Source organism: Nymphalis io, chromosome 14, assembly GCF_905147045.1.
Source record: "Nymphalis io chromosome 14, ilAglIoxx1.1, whole genome shotgun sequence".
NCBI classification, from domain to species: Eukaryota; Metazoa; Arthropoda; class Insecta; order Lepidoptera; family Nymphalidae; genus Nymphalis; species Nymphalis io.
In genome coordinates, this window is record NC_065901.1 from 1245735 (window position 1) to 1261158 (window position 15424).

At 33.0% G+C, this 15424-nt stretch overlaps 1 protein-coding gene, 1 long non-coding RNA gene and 1 other non-coding gene across 10 annotated transcripts in view; 2 read left to right on the forward strand and 1 right to left on the reverse strand.

The window, feature by feature from the left end:
- LOC126773458 (uncharacterized) overlaps window positions 1-15424 on the forward strand; it is a 417434-nt gene that overhangs the window by 198116 nt on the left and 203894 nt on the right. The window lies entirely within an intron of this gene.
- Window positions 1-15424, forward strand: part of LOC126773327 (furin-like protease 2) — a 255204-nt gene that overhangs the window by 178710 nt on the left and 61070 nt on the right. The window lies entirely within an intron of this gene.
- Trnas-gcu (transfer RNA serine (anticodon GCU)) lies at window positions 13503-13584 on the reverse strand. The gene has a single exon. It is a non-coding gene; the product is annotated as a tRNA-Ser (tRNA).

Consider the following 15424-nt stretch of genomic DNA (forward strand, 5'->3'; position numbering starts at 1 on the left):
CCCAATAACTTTTTATTGGCCCGACCTGGGAATTGAACCCAGGACCTCCGGGTCTGCGGCCTTATATCAAGCCACTAGACCAAATAGGCAGTCATATACTTGAATATATTTTTATGTGATTGGCAAATGAGCAACCTAAAAGTTAGAGGTCAATATAATCTATTTTCATTATCGTTTCAGTCAGTATAAATCACTCTTACAACAATTCACGAGATCTAAGATGTTATGTGAAATTGTTTGTAATTGTATTTACATTCAAAATGAAACAATAATAGAACTAATTTAGTTTTAGTGAATCCCACCATGCCATGCTCTATGCTGTACTAAGTAGCTTCATGTCTATGTACTGTTAACGATGACGTCATGGTTATTTTAAAAGTATATCACGTTTATTAAATGTAAAGCAGATTGGAATGTGTATCCGAAGAAAACCGACCAGAAACTTTACAGTACAGTAACAGTACAGTATTTATTCGTGTAGGCTTTTATAAGCAATCTTTGAATCACCTCTGTCACGTTAACAGAATTAAATTAAATTTAAAACCTAACTGAATGTACATACTGAGAAGAACCGGCAAGAAACTCAGTGGTCACTCTTTATCAAAAAATTACATTGGTATGTTAATTATATACATATTAAATTATCATTTATTACAAAAAATAATGAATACTATCTCCATACTTTTTATCATACATAATTATATTATTTTATCTAGTAATGAGCTTATTTATCAACATTGTTTTTACATATTATCGGTCGGCCTACGGTAAATATATCTACGGAATCTTATTATAGAGACGATGACTTGCTCCAGGAAAACTCAACACATCCTGTATTGAATTTTCGCAATCGGAAATTTGTTGTTATAAATTTATCAGTGTAGAAGATATTCATGTATATTGTATGTATTGGATGATAGACTGCCTCGTTGATCTAGTGGCTTGATATAAGGCCGCAGACCCGGAGATCCTGGGTTCAATTCCCAGGTCGGGCCAATAAAAAGTTATTGGGTTTTTCTGTCAGAAAAATTCTCAGTAGCAGCCCGGAGTGTTGAAGTTGGAAGTGTGTACACTCCCGTGCCTCGGAAAGCACGTAAAGCCGTTGGTCCTGCGCCTGAACTCTTTCCGGTCGTGTCGGATTGCCGTCCCATCGGATTATGAGAGTTAGGGAATAGAGAGTGCACCTGTGTTTGCGCACACACTTGTGCACTATAATATCTCCTGCGTAGTTGGTTAATCTCTCTTGAGATTGGCCGCCGTGGCCGAAACCGGTCTGGAGGACATTATTATTGTTGGATGATAATCGAATAGTATTTTATAGATTTTGTCACCTAAGTGATAAAAATCTGTCCTATCTACGTCGTGGAAACCAATCCGTTTCGACGATTTAAATTTAATCGAAATATATTCAAAGATAGTTTCAACCGCGTTTCGTACCATAGCTTAGGCTTGCTTTGGTATATTTGTGCATATTAACTGAATTCTAGAATCTATCTTTCATTGAGGATATAAATAAAATACATACGTATAAAAATAACTAACCTACCTCTCAACAGCTTATGTAATATATATTTTTTATTGCTCTATTACTGTAAGATCCAACTGTTTAAATAGCGAATGTCTTAATTTTTTATTGTTTTCGGTGACAACAATTCAGATACCAGGAATGTTTATATACTTACTATATAGATAAAACCAAAGAAATTTTAAATTTACATATTTCATGCTATTTACTAACAGCTCTACCATATCATGCATTGCAAATAACACTTAATAAATATACGTTTTTTTGCTATACAACACTATTCCACTTGATTAGTTATATCCTCTTTAATTTACTTTTAAAGTTACAGAAACTTAACTGTCAAAACGCCATTTTTTCACGAATCCATATCGAATATAATAGATATTTAAGATGAAAATTATTTATCTGCCTTTACGACTTCTTTGATTGGAATAGGTATTATAATTTGGCTCTCGTTATTTTATGTATTATACGTCAATGAAACTGACTAGTTAAATTAAAATTTGAATAAAATAAATTACACATACTTACATGTACATTTTTTATCTGTGACTAAGATTTATTACGCGAGAATTAAATTAAACTCTTAACTTGTTACAAGAAAATACGTTCAAGTAAAAGAAAAATTCCCTTTCAAGCGAAAATGTTATTTATAACGTTTCAAAATATAATGAAATACGATCTCGTTCAGGGGAAAATACGCTTTTATAGAAAAAGTATTTTGGTAATAAATTTATAATTCAACCATACGCCCTAACATTTTAATTCTCTCTATTATTCGCACGTATAGGTTACCGGAAACGTTTTATTATTTATTCAAAGCTACAGTATCGTATCGTGTGAACAAACACATGCTGAATCGAACGCAACATTGGAGCGAAAACATGCGACCATTTGATATTCACCTAAAACATGCTCCACGTGCTTATGTAAAGCAGTATATACATAATTACAATGGTATAGAGTCGATAATCGATTGATCTGACCCGTTTTAGTAATGATTAAGTGTCGGTATTAATTGCATAGATTATATCTATTTCGATCAATTCATTTACCCGTAAATGGATGTAGTGAGGCTTTTTTTTTAAGGAATTTTATTCTTTTTATAAATACTTTATTCTGTGATGTAACTTTTGTATTTAATATCGGTAATGTTATGAAGGCAATATTTTTTACGGTTACATTGTTGTATTGATAGGCTAATCGGATTTCATAGAGTCGATGCTTAAGAAAAATGATTATGATAATGTCCTGGCCGATTTCAGCTCCAGCTGCCAATCTCAAGGGAGACTAGCCAACTGTGCGGCACATATTATAGTGCATGAGTGTGTGCGCAAACACAGATACATTCTCTACTCCCCGTAATGGATACGACAGTTAAGAGTTCACGCGCAGGACCAACGGCTTTACGTGCTTTCTGAAGCACGGGAGTATACACAGTTCCATTTTCTAGGCTGCTATTAAAAGTTTTTATCATATTATTGTTAGATACTAGTATAAGCTAAATGTTCTGAATAAGTCATTATTGTTATTATTTATGTCGTATATTTAAGATTTTAAAATAATAATTTAAATAAACAGGTCGGATCTGGTGTGATGTTTTCATGTGTAAATTGGTATCGCATGCAAACCGGTAATTTCCCTTGACAAACTTAATCGCCTCTCGGCGTTTTAATCGCACTCGTATCGAAAATTATCCGTAAGTTTTAATTATACTGCTGATAACGAAGTCTATCGGACACCACTATCTCGTACATTTATTTACACGATGGTTTTAAAAGCAATTTCGATAATATCAGCGCCGTTAATCATGTGATAATTTGTGTTATATTAAATTCCGTGGAACGGCCATTACACGTCAGTACGCTATTGCTCTAAAGGGATTTTATTCTGATCCTTATAAATTGAATATCAATGATGTTTTTTTTTGAGTAATACACTGGCCGCCAAAAAAATCGACCCACCCGTATTTTTTTACTTACAAAGTTGTTATCTAAGTTGTTGTCAAAGTTGTTATACATTTAACATTTTATTACCCACTTGATATTGATTTGGAGGAGTTGTAAGTGTTATTGAGGATATTTGGAATATTTTTAAAGTATTGATAAGAAAACGTTACTTTGTGCACAAAGTGCATGGTTAGTTTATTTCCAGTTCTTAACGCGGAGTCATCTCGGTTCGATGTTTATTATTGATTAAGTGTATGAAACTTTGTTGAAACAATAATTTTAATAAGTTTAAACATAAAAAATGGATACTACTGAAGCAGAAGCTGCTCAAGTCGTAGCTCTTATTTATGAGGGGTTAAGTCAGCGAAATGTGGCTAGAACACTAAAATTAAGTCGTTCAGCGGTGCGAAGAGTGTACAAACGCTACTTGGAGACTGGGGAGTATCGCCGGAGACCAGGATCTGGCAGGGGGCGTGTCACGAACCCGACCGATTACCGTTTTATTGGTTTGACGTCTTTAAGAAACCAAGTTCAAGGTAGACTCCGAGAAAGTCGTGGAGTGTCTGTGAGTGAAAATACTGTAAGAAGAAGACTTCGAGAGCAAAACTTAACCCCTCACAAGCCAGCAACAGGACCAAAACTCACAGCATCTCATCGACAAGCAAGACTACAGTTTGCTAGGTAGCACGTCGATTGGACACTGGACCAATGGGAGACAGTATTATTCAGTGATGAAAGCCGAATGTCTCTAGTAGGCTCTGATGGACGACGTAACATCATGCGAAGGCCAGGAGAACGCTACTCTCAGTGTTGCATTCGAGAAACAGTCCGATTTGGTGGAGGCTCTACAATGTTTTGGGGAGGTATTTCTTTGACGGGACGCACAGAGCTGGTTTTTTTCCGTAATCGTGCTGTTAATGCTGAAACTTACATAACGGACATTCTGGAGCCTCATGTGATGCCTTACGCTGGATATATTGGGGATAATTTCCAACTTATGCACGACAACGCACGACCTCACGTCGCTAGAATTGTTAAAGACTATCTCGGGGAAGTCGAAATTCCAGTTATGCAGTGGCCAGCCAATAGTCCGGACTTAAACCCGATAGAGCACCTCTGGGACCAGCTAAAACGTACGGTTCGAGCACGAAATCCAATTCCAGAAACCCTGAATCAACTGGAAGCTGCCCTAACTGAAGAATGGCAACGGACCCCACAGGAAGACATTAAAAAGCTAATCAGGTCACTTAATAGGCGTATGCAGGCAGTGATTAGGTCAAGAGGAGGAAACACTCCCTATTAAAGTATTAAATTAGTATATTAAAGTAAGATTTAGGGACCCAAATTTAAAAACAAACGGCATAATCGTTTTGTACACAAAAAAATAAAATTGCGTAAAATTTTGTGTTTTCGTGTTTTGTCACATATTTACCTAAAAACCTATTTTTTGCGCACTATTTCTGTTTTTGTACAATCCTACAATTGCATTTTTTCATTATCAATCTTAAAAATATAAATATGTGGTAGTTTAAAACCTTTTTTCTAGCTTTTTTCCAAAAAATGTAGGTGGGTCGATTTTTTTGGAGGCCAGTGTATGTTTTTTTTTAAATTTACTATAACTACAATAAAATATATTTATTGCACGTCAAATTATTAATTTATATAATCAAAATAATCGATATATTATAATTCCTCATTTAAAGAAATTTCTAATATTTCTATTTATATTTATATTTACTTGTCTAATTAAGCGTAGTGCTCTGCTAGAAGCGTTGATGAGAATACCCGAAGGAATCAGGATCGAACCTGTGACTTGTGACTGAGGGAAAACTGATATATGTATGATAGCATCGGCACCGTCACTCCCATTTGATTAGCGTATTCGGATAAACTCCAAATCTTTTCTCAAGATGAGAAAAGACCAGCCTAGCACAGGGTGATATGCAGACTGATTTTCATAACTTTTTCATACTATTTGTCGTCCGCAGATTCGCCCGCGTGTTGAGGCGAGGTTTTTGTTATAAAAAAGTAACCTCCTACTGATGTCGTTCCTTGGGATTCAAGCTTGCTTCATACAAATGTCATCAAATTCTGTTCAGTGGCTTAGCCGTGAAAGCGTGATATTTAATTTAAAATAATATAGTGATTATGTATGTATTGCGTAGTAGTATATGTGTTTTATTTTATTATGTGCAATGAAATAGGAGAACATCCTTCTCTTAATTTACCCAAAACAATTCGTCGTCTGAATTAGCATATTCAATTTGAATTTTGATCGAAAAAATTTGAACGATGATATATTTGCTCACAGATGAAACCACAACTGAATTGTGTTTTTAACTATATTTCAATACAAATATATTCGTATCTCGTACTATAAATATTGGACAAGTTGAATATTCAACGTCGCACTAACTCGGATCACAGAATAACAAATGTTTTTTTTACGATCTATCGAAAATAAATTTGGTGCTGCACTTTTGACAAAAATGAATTTACTCGCCTTTGAAATTTTAAATATACAATATCATGTGGGAGTTGGAAAATAAAAAAGTTTGTTTTTAATTAAATAAAAATTTGGCCGCTGCGGGACGCCGGGCAGACGTGAAACATCGAAATTTATAGTCATCGTAAGAATTTATAAATAAGAAAAACCAATAAGTATATATTTTTACATACAATTATAATATATAGTAATATATTATATAGTACCGGTCTCGGCTTAGCACGGTTTGAACGAGGGTCTACACAAAACGTTTATATCGCAGTATTATATATATATATATATATATATATATATATATATATATATTTATAACTCTTTCTTTTTATTTAGCAATCATCGTCACATTTCAGCCAATTTACCAAAAACATTAATTAAGTATACCTAAACCTCCAAGAATCACTTTGTCCATTCGTTAAAACCGTATGAAAATCGGTATCGGTAGTTTTTGAGTTCATTGCGTTCAGACAGACAGACAGACGCGGCGGGATTACTTTGTTTTATAATATGTATATGTATGTAGTATGTGTATGATGTGCCACACATTTGCCGTTTGCCGTCACGGCGTACGAGTCGGTCTTACTCCGGACATTCACCAATAGATGTTTTCGGCTTTTTTTTTAAATAAAAATTAAAGTCACGAAATTTGGTTGAATTTTGGTAGTATGTTTAATACAAATAGCATACAGGACAGCTTTCATTTCACAAATAAAAGCGGTAGTACAAAAAAATGTTAATTCTGACCCGAGTCTCGTTCCACATGAAAATAAATATACATATCCAATTTAAATAACATGATTTTTCAATTAAATGAAAAAAAATGACGAGCCTCTCCGGCGAGTTTCTCCTCATCCGAAGTTGATTGTTATTTTAATTCAAACATCTAGAATTTATATCGCGTATAGCAGAGGTTATACAATCAATCTATAAATGTCCTACTGCTGGGCTAAGGCTTCTCCTTTTAAAATGGTTTGGAGCTTATCCCACCATACTTATTTGATATTGCTAGCTTATGAATAAACATGTAGGGTTTCTTAATCTCCGAGATAAATTATAAATACATATTAAGTACATGGGAGGTCAGTAGTGCTTGCCCAGATTTGAACTCTCATTTTTTGACTATCACACGTTCTAACTAGTACTTCATCTCGGCTCTTTTTGGAATATGTCATTTCAAAATGTCAAAAGTAATTATAAAATATTCCGATTATTTGTAAGTAAATTATGCCAATATCTTGTATCGCCTTGCAAAGCGAAATTCGAAGTTCTTTTCCGATCCATTGTAGTTTATTTTTGTAATCACGCTGTTGCCCTTCAGACCAATTTCGGATATACCGGTCATTATCAACGGAGTTTAGCGTGTGTACAAACATTATCTTTTTCTTCACTGTAATAGTACGATAATATTTTCCTATCTCGCAACTAACAAGAGCGGGAAAAAATTACTCGCAAGACCAATTTGAATCTGGAACTTCATGATCTTCAGTCGTAAAGCCGAGCTCGATAGTATTTTATTAAAAATGTTATTGTCGTAAAAAAGCATGATAACATTGTATTATTTTTTCATCGCTGGCAATTCGTACAGATCGTTCAGCAGTCGTGAAAATATAAGTTGAAAGATTACCCTCCTATCTGTTTATAGTCGTCGTAATGTTTTACAATTTTGATAAGTTATATTTAATGTTATATAACGCCATACATGTCAAGACTTTAAAAAAAAATTAAAGCTTTGTGAAAAGTTGCAAGTTAGTTTAAATCGAAATTACGAAAAAATGTCAATAAAATTAAAAACTAAATAATTCTAATTGTCTCCGTCTACAATTGTCATTATTGATTTAAGATTCGAAAGAAGAAGATACGGCATTGTTTAACTAATCACCCGCTGTACAACGTTTATAAATAATAAAATATTATATATTTTATGAAATATATATATTTCATACAATTAATAAACATATATAATAAACATATATATATATATATATATATATATATATATATAATATCATATATATGTCCCTTGTGCTTGTAATTACACTGGCTCACTCACCCTTCAAACCGGAACACAACAATACCAAGTACTGCTGTTTTGCGGTAGAATATCTGATGAGTGGGTGGTATCTACCCAGACGAGCTTGCACGAAGCTCTACCACCAGTAAGTTTATAAAGTGATTTATTAGTATATAAAGGACACGTTGGGGAATCGAACTATATTTTGACGAATATTTTAATACATAAAATACGAATCAGACAAACTTGGGCCGTAAACGTTAAATTTACAGTTATTACGTCACAGCGATTTCCCTCCGTAACTGCGTTATCATAAAGTATTCATCAGAATTACCAATTTCGTACGAATTTATTATTTAATGATCGCTCTTTTGTTTCACTATATTATCTTCAACAGACTATAATCAAACATACATATGTACATACATAACATGAAGAGAGAAGAAAGATAAATTTTAAATCATTGAAATCGGTCTAGCCGACTCTGAATCGGTAAATATATAAAAAATATATAATACTCGTCTAATCAAAATCAAATAACAAAGTGTTTATTATTTAAGTAGAATCGGAACTTCGGATTTCGGAATGTAGATTCTACTGAAAGGATCTCGAAATAAACTCATTTACACTGTTTTTCATATGAAATATGTAGTCATATATATATATATAATGAAATGTATGTCATTTGATGGAAATCCGAGATGGCCCAGTGGTAAGAACGCGTGAATCTTAACCGATGATCGTGGGTTCAAACCCGGGCAAGCACCACTGAATTTTCATGTGCATAATTTGTGATTATAATTCATCTCGTACTTTACGGTGAAGGAAAACATCGTGAGGAAACCTGCATGTGTCTAATTTCACTGAAATTCTGCCACATGTGTATTCCACCAATCCGCATTGGAGCAGCGTGGTGGAATAAGTTTCAAACCTTCTCCTCAAAAAGAGGAAAGGCGGCCTTTAGCCCAGCAGTGGGACATTCACAGGCTGTAACGGTTACGGATGGAAATCAACGAGTGCGAACCAACACACATTTTTATCCAACAATTTTAAATTTATTGATAGGCAAAAAATTAAAATATTTCATTAGTTCATATACTATTTTTTTAAAATAAATTAATACACTTTTTGCCGGTAATGGAATACAACGAATTTGAATGTTGCTTTTTGCCTCACGATGAAATAATAAGTGGCTTTAGACAACAAGAGGCAATTAGACTTTATAACTTAAAAGGTTTCTTGCCTTATCTAACTCATTTATCCTAAGTAGCCTTCCGCGGGGAGGCGTTGTCTAGAGAATTGTTCGCACGCACTTTTTAGCTTCAAACCAAAATTTTTTGTTTTATTTTATAGTGAACACCGATTTCTATGTAAGAATTATAAGTTTCAAATTTATATTTAAAAATGTTTGCTTATTATTTTTGTTTTCGAAATTTTAATATTATTAATTTAATTAAGCTGTTATAAAACTTTGGAATTGTTAATTTACAAATGTTTGAAATGTGGAATGTTATACGAGCAAAAAAATTTCATTGAATCGAAACATATAATGAATTAAGAATATTTTGTGATATTTAAATATTGTTTCATTTAAGCGGATGCTGCTAACTGAAATACAAATAATGAATAATGTTGGTCAAAAAGAAAAAAATACTCTCCGCCTGTAGATTGAATCCTGGACCTCAGAATCATCAGCCGTATGAAATAGCCACTAGACCAACAGTAATACGACAATTATAAATTACGTATTCAACTCATTGAACAGTCAATGTTCGTTCCGGTTGTAATCGCAATCACATGTAATTGTTAAACCTTGAATTATTTATTTTTCTTTTATAATATAGTCAGGCGGACGAGCATATGGACCACCTGATGGTAAGTTGTCACCAAACATAGACATTGTCATTGTAAGAAATGTTAACCATCGCTTACATCGCCAATGCGCCACCAACCTTGGGAACTAAGATGTTATGTCCCTTGTGCCTGTAATTACACTGGCTCCCTCACCCTTCAAACCGGAACACAACTATACCAAGTACTGCTGTTTTGCTTTAGTATATCCGATGAGTGGTTGGTACCTACCCAGACGAGCTTGCACAAAGCCCTAGTGATTTTGAGTCCGATTTTTTTCACTTGCAGAAATATAATTGTTTGTTGCAATATCGTTTATAATATTACGCAATCAACATATTAATACGTGAAAAAAAAAACTTTGTATCGCTTTTTATGAATATTGCGCGCACGGAAGGATATGAGATTTGGTATAGTTAAGGTCGTGTTACCTTTTTAGTTCATAATTCGACAATAGTACATTTGTCAATTGATAGCAATAATTATTTCTGTCAAGTTTAATTTCTGTTATGTTAATTATTAGCTATAATTTACGTTCGATTCGATCGATGGGCGATATTCATTATTGGATTTTATATTTACATTGGAAATTCTAAATATTATATTTTGGAAGAGCGGTAAACAGATTCCTTGTCCACACTGTATAAATATGTATACAGATAATATAGACATTGCCGTAATCAATATTTCACTCGTTTTATTTACATGCTGGCTGGACGAAATCCCTTATACAGTTAAGCTCTCCGTTATAATACAGCTTGTGTTAAATGTTTCAAAGAAAGTTATATGCTACATAAATATTGAAATTAATTTAATAGTGTTCTTTATGATAAATATCAGCAGTGGTATTCTGCAAGAACTCACTTCATTATACACTCGTGAAATTTTGACAAGTCACTTTTACAATGATATACTTTTTTGATGCGTTGACATGTTGTAATTTTTATGGTCAATGTCCCTTATCACATCTGACATTTCACGACCGTTTTCTGCGATAAGTTTCGAGTTTGTTCCTACAGAATAGCCCTGATATCTTTAAGAATCAATTTCATCAAATATATTGTAACGCTACAAAACCTCTGTACGTATTTTACTCGTAATAAAAACCAGTTTGGTCACGGAACGCAATTCCATTCTATGTCAAAGGTGCGTCTCGCGTAAATTTTTTCCCTTGTCTATTCTACAATATAAAAACGTTAGTAAAATAATATATATATATATAGCGTTCAGAATTGAAACAGATTTAAAACAATAATTTAATTAACGTAAAAATTAATAACAAGAAAATAGAAAATACGTTTTTTTTTTAAATGTCGTCTCCTGCCATCCTTGTATTGGAAGTTGCTCAATAAACAAATGTAAAATACACACAAAATAAGCATGAACCGTTTCACTCCTCAAGAACGTAGCATAATCGTGTCAACGTTGTTCCGGAATAAATCGTCTGTGATAAAATACAACGTGAATATATATCAAAATTTGTTATATGTGACTAAGCCACAGATTATTGAAACCTTAAAGAAACATACCGCATAATGCGATAAGTTATTATTGAGTGTTGTGTGATATTTTGTAAATAATAAAATGAATAATAACTAATATTAGCTTGATTCAATTAATATCATAGGATTTACTATAACAATTTCTAATATGCGCTAGCAAATTGGCTACGTGATGGTACGTGATCACCATCGCCCATAGACTTTGATTGGCACTGTAAGAAATCTTAACAATCCCGTACGTCAATACTTCACCAATCTTCTGAACTAAGATAATACCCTTTGTGCCTGTTATCTAATAACTGTAGACACATTTAAACCGGAACACAACAATACTAAGTATTGCTATTTGGTGGTTGAATAAGTGATAAATGGGTGGTACCTACTCGGGCAGTCTTGCATAAAGCCCTACCACCTAGTAAAAGCCGAGCTGTATTTATTATTCGTTTATTTCATTCCGCGTCGGATAGACTTGTACCGGAAACAAAGCCATTTCCTACTGGAGTCGGGTCGTGGTTGCGCGCACGACGTTTGAACGTATTCCCTTAGAAATGACTTGAGCGAAGTTCTTTAACGTATTTTTATGTTATCTCCATAATGTTTTGCCCGTTCATTACATGTTTATGTTTTAGTATTGCGTGAATGCAATATTTATTCAAGCAGAAAATACTAAATAATAAGCACTATAAAGTTTCGACGATAATTTTATCTAATAGTAATATTATAAAAAAGAAAGTAACAGCCTGTAAATGTCCCACTGCTGGGCTAAGGCCTCCTCTCCCTATTTGAGGAGAAGGTTTGGAGCTTATTCCACCACGCTGCTCCAATGCGGGTTGGTGGAATACACATGTGGCAGAATTTCGATGAAATTAGACACATGCAGGTTTCCTCACGATGTTTTCCTTCACCGAAAAGCACGAGATGAATTATAAACAGAAATTAAGCACATGAAAATTCAGAGGTGCTTGCCCGGGTTTGAACCCACGTTCATCGGTTAAGATTCACGCGGTCTCACCACTGGGCCATCTCGACTTAAATATACTTATATACTATGACTTAAATATTATAAAGTTAAAGTTATTGCTTAAACACATATCTCGAGAACTATCGGTATGATTTTAAAATACGTTTCTACCTAATAGCCAATTTGTCTTATTTATTTATTTAAAAACTTTTTACCCACTACATTGAGTAGTATGACAAAAAGCGGACTTAATGCCTAAAGGCATTCTCTATGAGTCAACCTTTAATCTAAGCGGAAATTCGTGAAGTCTTACTTTATAACAAAAAAAATTACGATTCGATACCAAGTTTTTTAACCAATTAAGGATTAGTAAACCATTAATAAAAACGTAATTTCTATGTTACAATGTTAAAGGTATAAAAACATATTTGTTAAGAAAATTAACAATAAAATAAAGCTTGATTATAAAGATGTCAGCAACGCCACCTACCGTGTCACATTCTATTAATTACTAATTATTCTCCTAACTGGTAATTTTATACATATATAATGTTGTTTTTATACATGTATAATTTGTATTAAAAAAATGGACAAACGGAATAAAGAAGTTATATTTTAAAATGTACATTGAATAATAAAATGGGTAGTAATTAAACATTATAAAATTTACATTTTAAATAAATGGAATACATAATGAAATCAACGACAACATCGAATAACAACTATTTATTAAAACGTTTGCTCGTTAGACTGTTCTTTGAAAAAAAAAATTAAAACAGAACGATGTTACGTGCTGCAGAAAGATAAACCTTAGAATTTAATGAATTAATAAAAAATCAGCATGGTTTTCAAATAAGTTACAGTCCGTTTCCCAATGCTGGTAAAAAGTTATTTTCTAGAAATTTTTCACCGCATTGCTTAACTGCAGATTGGTAGCAAAATTTCATCCGACGCATCCATCGGATGGAAGTTTTCGGAGGTTTTTTTTATGATTTTTAATTCCCTGACTAAGACGGTCAATGATTTCCTTTTTTCTTTTTTTTGTAAAAAGTTTATCGAGCGATCTTATTTTTTTTTCAGTATTTTTCATATTGAATTTTTTTCCTAAATATATTTAGATTTAGTATAGTTTGTATTAATATTTGTTTTGAATAAATTTAATTTACATTATAATAAACTAAATGATCAAAAATACATATTCGACGAGGATGGGATTCGAACCCACGCGTGCAGAGCACATTGGATTAGCAGTCCAACGCCTTAACCACTCGGCCACCTCGTCATGTGAGTGGAACATGAAATTATAGTATGGTCTCTGACTTTTCTTTCACTCTTTATATATTTGAACAGTTGTATGTATAGTAACGGTAAACGATTATTTCACCTTTGTTTACACTTAATAAAATATATTTATTTCTAATAATATTACATATCTATATACATACGACATCGTTCACACGATATTTTATAACGAATACATCAATTTTTAATATTGATATTATAAAAGCAAAAGTAATTTTGTCAGGTTTAGCCGTGAAAGTGTGTATCACTTGATTGATCGATTTTGATGAAATTTGGTATGAAGCAAGCTTCAACGTAAAGAATATAATAGGCTAATATATCTGAAATAGGCTAATTTTTTTTTTCCTTAAACCTAATATTAGTCCTCCCCAACACGGGTGCGATAATTTTTGACATGATCGGTAATCGGGTGCGGGTGAGATTATTTATTATTATTATTAGATCGAGAATGGCGATCGTCTAACAAATGTTCGTATTGTTTATTTTTAAACATTATTGCTTGCAATTAACACTTGCTATCATTTTGTACGAATGTGTATAATCACGATTATTGATTATCATTCGTCATTATTACTATTAATATAATCGTCATTATTACTATCATCGGGAACCAAATATACTCATAAAAACAGACACACAAACTTGTGATATAATAATCTTATTTTATCTTTAAATATGAGGTGTAAGTGACTACTATTCATTTGTTAAGAATCCTTATAAATTCATAAAAAAATGTGATGATTTTTTCGTTTGGAAGCAATATATTATTTATATACACTGTCATAATTTTTTAGTCTTAAATAAATTCTTAATTTAAATTTTAAATATTGACAATAACGGTTTTAATTATAAACTTTGTTGGCCTTTGTTGGCTTTGTCTTCTTTTTTCGAATGGAAAACTAATGATGATAGAAAGAGAGAAAATTGTCTTTAAATTAAACATTCGTTAAACAAATTTTATGTTGGCTTTAGTTTTTTCTTTTAAAATGAATTGAGTTTTTTTTTTAATGTACATAATTATACAAGAGGTACTAACTCCGGATTAATTTAAACTTAATACTCTATAGCCTATTACAAAACTAAACTTTAGAATGCAATGTTTTCGTCCATTGCGTCTCATTCGTATTCCAAAGGAGTGTTGTAATTATTCACGCGCGCACCGGGCATATTATGTAAGTTTTAATGAAAGCACGGCTCCATTAGACGCGGGAATATTCATTCCCTTGATGACCTCCTCGAATAATAATGCCTGGGTGTTATTTATTGTAGGTAGAGCATAATCGTAGGTTCTATGTAGTATCTGAATTCTTGCATAAGACTTGAGAAGCTTTGTTTTCTATAATTTCCAAAAATGTTGTTCCTTTTAGACTGTGGGATCATTGTCTTTTGCCCTATATCCATTTATTTGCACTACAAAAAAGTATCAAGCAGAATTTCAGAGTCGGCCTCTCTTACGACCTCTCGATTTTCGGTCGAGAAGTCACACGCCTTTAAAAAGCCGCTGTTCTGACGAGCCGACAGCACGGGAGGGACGTGTGTGAATTGCGCGTATGTGAAAACCCGAATCGTCTCCGATTAGTGTCAAGGACTTCTATCGCGGGGACTTTTACTAGATAAGAACCATACACAACCTGGAATCTCCGGGATCGAAGCAACGTGTCAAAAGTTCCTATTAAAAAATTGATAAATGGGTTGCTATTCTGCTATCATGTTTACGTAACATATTATGCATATATATTTTAGAAATCCAATTTATTTGTAAACTCCAATATACAATCAAATTATTTTCAGGATTCTTGTAAATAGAGAACCCTTGTTGT